Source organism: Lathamus discolor, chromosome W (assembly GCF_037157495.1).
Source record: "Lathamus discolor isolate bLatDis1 chromosome W, bLatDis1.hap1, whole genome shotgun sequence".
Taxonomy (NCBI): domain Eukaryota; kingdom Metazoa; phylum Chordata; class Aves; order Psittaciformes; family Psittacidae; genus Lathamus; species Lathamus discolor.
Window position 1 is genome coordinate 453105 of NC_088908.1, and position 7204 is coordinate 460308.

Genomic DNA, 7204 nt, shown 5'->3' on the forward strand with positions numbered 1-7204 from the left:
GTGGGAGGATGCTGCAGCAGGACCTGAGCTCACAGCCATGGATGGGCTAGGCTCCTGCTGCTCGCACTGGGACCTCCCCACATACACGTCCCAGCTTGTTCTGACCATCAAACGAACAGCAGACTGCTCTGTTGCCAGCCTGGCAGTGAGCGAGCCTCACAGGTTCATAGGGTTTGAACAGAACACATTGATTTGGTTATTTATTTAAATAATAAAGAAACGGATTCGTGTTGCGCACTGGTTTTAATGTTACAGAAGGGCCATGAAACTCATCCTGCGCAAGCCTGGGGCTCATGCTGCAAGTGCCATGTAGAATTAGGCCATTGTGTCTGTGACAGTTCTTCCCAGTTAACTAATAAGCAGTTTGACCAAGGAAGGCGAGATGTGGAGCCTGTTCCTCACACAGTCTCTGCGGCTGGTTTGCACGATGGTGTAAAGGTGACAGCAGCTGCTGCTCTGGCATTGGGATCTGAAATGTTAACTGCTTTCACAGTTGATCCATGGCAGGAAGGCCCTGTGCAGACAGCCTGAGGTTCCAGGCAGGTGGCCTTGACATCCCCGTGGCAGGAAGTCTCTCACCCCAGGATGTGACTTGCAAAACATAAGCACCGTTTCCAAGCGGAGCCAGGCTGACAGCACCGCTCCCATGGCTTAGTTCAGCACACGCAAAGGAACGCACAAGGGCCACGTGGCTCTTCTGCTTGGTGAGGCTTCAGCAGGCTCTTACATGTTGACCTTACCTCTTGGTCCTGAAGTCGCCTCCAGAGCGTTGTGAGTGCAGGTACAGCTGTCTCAGTGGCAGCTGTGGGTGGGTTTAGGTTACTCCAGCGTTGCCAGAGGTGGGAGCTGGAGTCCCTCGCTTTATCCCGTCTCAGCATTCTACCTTCACGTTTCCTGTACCATCATACACACAAGAGCAGAGCAAAGCCTGTTTCTTCTTATAGAATAACTGTTTAGAATGCAATGGGCCTTTAACCACTGTATTGAAAGTCAGTGTTAAAACCCCATCTTCCAACACGACCTCCCCTTTGCAGAGGCTTCTGTTACTGATAGTTTCTTGGCAAAACACCCCCAGTTTCCTCTCCTGGTTATTAAAATAAGCTTCCCATTGTGTCTTGGACTAAAAGCTCCAGGATTGCTTTTAGAAAGAGGAGAGGTATTAAAAGAAAGGGATCTCATATGAGATAAGGACCCTGGCAGGGAGAAATCTGCAGCCAGGCTCTAAATACACCTTCACTACTGAGTCAAGGGAAATCTGGGATGATTTTGACTGGGAAATCTCATTTAGAAGCAAACAGATGAGACACAGCAACCTGCAGCCACATCTGTGGACTCCAAGGTACCCGTCCAGCCCGTTAAGACATCTCCTGGCCCAGCAGCACATTGAGACCTGAGCTTGTCACATAATGTACTTCTGCAGGTGCTGGATGTGGCCATCTGGGAGGCTCCAGAGCTCTGATCCATGGCCAAGGGGTTAAAACTCACTGAATCCTCACTCCAAATGCCTGGAGCTAATCTGCCATTTGCTGAACTCCTCTTTGGGGGTGCATTAAACCCCATCTCATGCTTGCACGTGGCACTGGTCTGCGCTGGGGCTGCCACAACAGCTCAGGAAGAGCCTGGAATTACCAGTAACAGGTGATAGGAACATGTGCAGCCCATGTATTCTAACCCCTAAGCCTTCGAGTGTCAGCTCTGGTCTGATGAGAGAGGTCTTACTATGTAGTAAGTATGATTTACAAGCGGGTGTTAAGTGTGGTGGGCAGTGAAACAGCTTCCTTGGCCTCTTCTCCCTGCTATAACTGGCTTTGACGACCATGTGTCTGTCAGAGAAACAGGAGGAAGAGGAGGACAGGAAGAGAGCATAATGCCCCAAAAGCATGAAGAGCGACAAACCTCCTCTCAGGACGTGAGCCCTCCACCTGCACCAGCAGCGAGTTCCACACAGGACCACGTGCAGGCTGCAGGATGAGGGCCCTCCTGTGAGCACTGTGGTGTTCTCTGCTTGCTAACACCTCCCAAGTGTGGGCCATCAGCTTCCTCCGCACGCACCAGCCACCTGCGTGATTAACATCCAGTGGAACAGAGCTCATCAGGCCGGGACGTTGAAGGATGCCTGCTTTGTTCCCTGCCGCGCGCGTGTGTGCTCGGGCTCCTTCCCTTCCTTCTCCTGATATTTATTCAAGTACAGGAGCATTATCTGTGAATTATTCATCAGACAGTATCTGATGAGGCCGGGGCTGTGCCGGTTCCCACTGCTTAATGAATGAGCCATTAGCCTGTTGCAGATGGTGCTGTCAACAGCTACTCCGATGCTGGGTGCTCACCTGCACTTACACTGGGAGCAGAAGGGCAGAGCCGAGGCTGGGAGATGCTTTTTCCTGTGATATCCATCAAGTGTCAAGGCGCAGCCATTACTCCGGGTTTAATCCCTGCCAAATGGCCTCCTTAGGCACTTCCTCTAGGAGCTGTTCCTGGAGTTTCCACAGGGCACCTTCTCTCAGGGCTGGAAGCCTACAAACCAGGCAAGAAGAGGAGTTACATTTGCAACAGTGAGACTTCATTTTAGACGGACTCTGACACAGCCTTCTCACACCAGAAAACCTTTGTGTCGAGTAAATTCTGCCAGCTGCAGGATGGGCCCCTGTTGCACCCTCACTCTTGGCCCATCTGCTCTTCCCGCTATGAGGAATACGTGGGCAAAGGGAACTCAGCTGCTCTGCCAGGCTGGTCTCTTGCGAGCCTCAGTGAGCAGCAGATATGGAGAGTTCTGCTGGAAGGGGCCCCTCCTGACAGTTATTCCCTATGGGATGTGAGGTGGGCACCAGCTCCCCCCCAGCTGCTTCCCTCCCCATAAAACCAGTGCAGATGGGGCTGAAAACCATCCATCGCTGCTGTCACTGGTGACAATGGTGGCTCTCACCAGCCTCCTGCAGTCCTGATTAGATTGTGCTCAACACAGGCTGCTCGGGTTGATTACAGCCACATCCTGGGCACCACATTGTCCATGGGGCTAATCCTCTGCTCCAGGCCTGGGTATCTCATCCCCTCGCCTCCAAGCCACCTCTGCCTTGGAGACAGTGCTCCCACGCACCCACTGCTCCTCCCAGCATGGGCCTGTGCCATGGGCTCCACATCTGCAGCTTCATTCCAGCCTGGACCTCGCTGTGCCACCTTCCCCACTGCCTCCTGCCCCACATCAGAGTGGGCCGGGGCGGGGGGCAGATGTCACCCAGGGCAGGCAGGAAATGCTGCCACCCATGGGGCAGCACAGAGACCCTGTTCTAGTGGAGCTGAGTGATCGAAACCACTCCTTACATCACACAACAGCACAGCTGGAAACACATGGAAACCCCAGGGAAAGGAAATGAGCATTTCTCTGGAGAGGAGATGCTGGGGAGGAGGAGGATGAGGAGAAGGATGATGGTGAGGAGGAGGCTGCCGCTGTGCAGAAGAACGTTGACACCTGGTGGTTGGCCCAGCCAACTGCTGGGGTGATGGCCAGTGGCCACGGTGAGGGTCCAGCCTCCTGCCAAGGAGTCCTACAAAGCCTCCCCTAGGGCAGCCACGCCAGCTAAAAGATTCCAGATTCCAGAACAGGGTATGGCCAGGATTAGGCCATAATAAACAATTCCATGAGCCCAATATGCAAGAAAGTGGCTTCAGATAAGGCCAGAATGTACATTTTGCACTGCATGACGCAAAGAACAACCTGGAGAGCACAGTCAACCACTGCACATCATCCCTCTACTCACCACATCCCTTACTGCTGCTTCTTAGAGCTGCCCAACAATAGGGTTTACGTAAACCAACTCCAGTGTGTGATACAGCAACATTCCAATTATACCTTTTGCACCTTATATATATCCCATAGTTTGAACATCTCCAGGCAGGCAGATGGAGTTTAACGGGAACTATTACATTAACAGATGCTCCTACCTAGTTAGCACTGCTCAGGCAGGGCAGAAACTGAGGGAAGGCAGGAAAACATGTTTTCTGAGGGAGCCACCATCTGCCAATTTGAGAAGCTGCTGTCACTGATGACTCAGTAGCACTTGAATATGTGCAAATATCACTAATAGCATTCTCAAGACAGCTATTATTATATATTAACTTTATTATAGCTGTGGACCAGCACTGAGACTACAGCAATAAGAAAGTACTGTAATTAATGAGGCTAAAAGGGAAATAACTTTAGAGTTAGTTGAGAAAGGGCAGTTATTTCTCTTGGGAACCTTTAGATACAAACCTGGGGTTCATCCTTCTTTTCCACCATATTCTGTTAAGAAAGGGACATGTTTGTGGCTGGACAGCACACAGAGCTTACCAGGGTTTGTAAATGATTGCCAGCAGCAGAGGTGAAGAGTTAGAGCCAAAGGCAAACCTAAATCTATGTCCCAGGCAGTTACTACTCCATAAAGAACCAGGTACACTCCAACAGGAGAACCTGCAGCTCCCCTGCCCTCACTGGTCACTCCTGGGATCTCCTGCACGCCAAGTGCCAGGCCTAGGAGCATTCCCTTTGCACTTCTGTTCCCACTTCTGTTCCCATGCCATTCCATCCTCTCCCTCCTGTGCCCTTCACCCCTTCCCCACAGCGCATTCTCATCCCAAACCACACATCCAGCCCAGCTCAAGCAGGTTTGGGAAGAGCTGAGCTTCCTTGTGCCTGCTAAGGCTGAAAAACATGGATCTGGCATTGCAGCTGGTGAAGGGAAGCCCCTCAGGGCCTGTATCCTCCATCAGCAGCTGAGCACTTGTGTTCCCCCACTAGAGAGCGTGTGACTGCACAAAACCAGCACAGCATCCAGACTCCTGAGGGATCCCGTTGTTCCAGAGACATGCAGCAGCATCCTCTGTATTCTATTACGTTCCATTTACAGAACAGAGTTCTTCAGAAAGCATCCTTAGAGTTCATGGCTCTAGCTGGTCCCAGGGGATTCAATCCATCTCTGGCTCATCAGCCACATGGCAGCATTTATAGCGAGGGAAGAATCAAGTACCTGTTTCTTGCTCAGGAATTGCCTGGGAGCTGCTGGGACTTGCTGAGCTCAGCCTAAGGTCTGGGCAGCTTCCAGAGGAGAGGCAGGAACAGAGCCAAGGAGTAGGCGTTGGCACAGGTCGGAGTTCATCCTGTTTTGTGCCAGCTGGGTGTTGCTGTTGTTCCTGAAGGGAACAGAAACACAGTTTTCTCTCCCTGTTCTGCGCCTCACACAGTACAAAATAGCTCCACGTGGGCTTCGCTGACATTTCTGAACTTCTGTTGTCTCAGCTGAGCCCACAGAACAAGAAACATGCCCCCAAAAAGAAGAGCAAACAAAACATAGTGCATAGAGTTCGTTTGCTCCCATACATCCCATCAGAGGAAAGGGCGGATTTAACGCAAGGGGGCTGCCATGTTCCAAGCAGGATTATGCCAGTGAAACAGAGGAGCAGGGATTAGCAGAGGGTCTCCCAGTGTAACGTGCTACAAGCCCTACCTCTGCTTTATGTGCTGCAAAAGCTTTAACCAGCAAATCATCCCTGTGATAAGTGTTGGGTGCAAAGCTGCGGCTGGGTACTTGGGTACCACTGAAGCTGACAGGCATGAAGAAGGTGGGATGTGAACAGGGGAGAATCCTGGGACACTGCAGCACTAGAAGGAGCACAGGGAGGAGTTAAGCTGAGCAGTTTCAGCTCTGCAGAGCTGCACAGATGGTGGGCTTCTCTAGGCCTCCAGCCTGCCTGATGTACAAAGAGAGGTGAAATAAATCCTAACCACCAAGTGAAGCTGTAGGAGAGCCCAGGAAACATCTGGGAGCTGTTCCAGCTCAGGAGCACTGAAGTCATTTGCTTTAGCCACAGATTTCAGTTGGCTGGGGAATGAAAGCAGGGTGCTGAGGCTGCTGCTGCCTGAAGAGCGGATGGGGAAGTCCTAGTCACTTCCTCCTGCAGATGTGAGGCTGCTCGCTGGGTACCACACAGCCCACACGCATCCTGCTCTCCGTGCGTGCCAGCAGCAGGGATGGGAGACAGCGTTTTTCTTACTAGCTCTTAAAATAAGCCTGGGATGACTAAATTGCAGCAGTGGTACCTCAGGAATGAATAACTGCTTTGTTTCCTCAACATGGAGGACTTCTCTCTCCAGTCCTGCAATTACTACGCTAAAAGGACGACCAAACTTAAACCACCCCCAAATCCAACTCCTCCAAACTCTCAACCTCTCCTCCCACACCTGATACCCTGAACCTATCTCCAGCTCACAGCAAACACCCTGGATCTCAAGATGCCCCACTACGACGTGAGCAGGTCTTGCTCTGCCTCGATTAAAATGCTGTGCAAGGAAGGAATAACACTGAGGTGCATTATACTTACACGAGTCAGGAACATATGCCAAGGTGAACATAGCCCTGAAGCTTAAGGTACGTGGGAGCTGCCAAAACCGTTCATTAGCTGACAGGATGAGGAGAAGTAATTGATGCATGAACAAAAGCAGCAACTCCTGAGAGCAAACCCAGCCTTGAAATCACTCAGTGAAGAGTTACAAAGTGCAGATGGTCTTCTGTAACCAAAGAGACAGCTTAAAAGACTGAAGATCAAAGGTTGTTTAGCTGAGGAGGCAGCTTGCAGAGCTTTATAGATATAGAAGTTAAATTCACTCCTACCATCTCTGTGCAAGATGTCTTTCCTGTCCAGTAGAACAGTGCTTTGGCTGGACTGCAAATGGAAATGGCTTGAGCAAGTCAAAAGATGCCCCTATTCAGATACCTCCTGCTGCTCACGATGGCCAAACCCAAATAGCAATCAGCCAAGTTACACAAAACCCTACAGCAATGGGTAAAGCAGAGGCAAAGTAACAGCCTAGCAGATACTGCCAGCAAAAAGTGTTATTCCCAAAGAACTGCACTTCAGGAGCTGCCCCCAGGCTCCAGTTCAGAAAGGGCATCCCAAGGCAAAGAGAGCTTTAACAAACACCCAGGTTTAGTCCCGTGCTTTCATCACACATTTCACTGGGATTTAAATGTTGGCTTCATTTATGCACACTGAACTTTCCCAGTGCCCCACTGGATACGAGCCAAAGGAAATGGCCTGCAGCTTGCCCTGAAGAACCAGAGCATTTCACCTTTAACACCAATGATTAAAGCAGTTTAAGCAGTTCCTAAAGGCAGTGAATGCAGTAAGAAAATCCCTTTCCATACCATTCCCTTTCAGGAAGGGCTCAGAA

General features: G+C 50.9%; 1 long non-coding RNA gene across 1 annotated transcript; it reads right to left on the minus strand.

Moving 5' to 3' along the window:
* Positions 1-224: 224 nt before the first annotated feature.
* On the minus strand, positions 225-6329 carry LOC136004238 (uncharacterized). Its single transcript, XR_010608309.1, has 5 exons — positions 5481-6329; positions 5004-5166; positions 2328-2514; positions 1897-2059; positions 225-894 (listed from the first exon to the last, which is right to left on the minus strand). It is a non-coding gene; the product is annotated as an uncharacterized LOC136004238 (long non-coding RNA).
* Between the last annotated feature and the right edge of the window lie 875 nt (positions 6330-7204).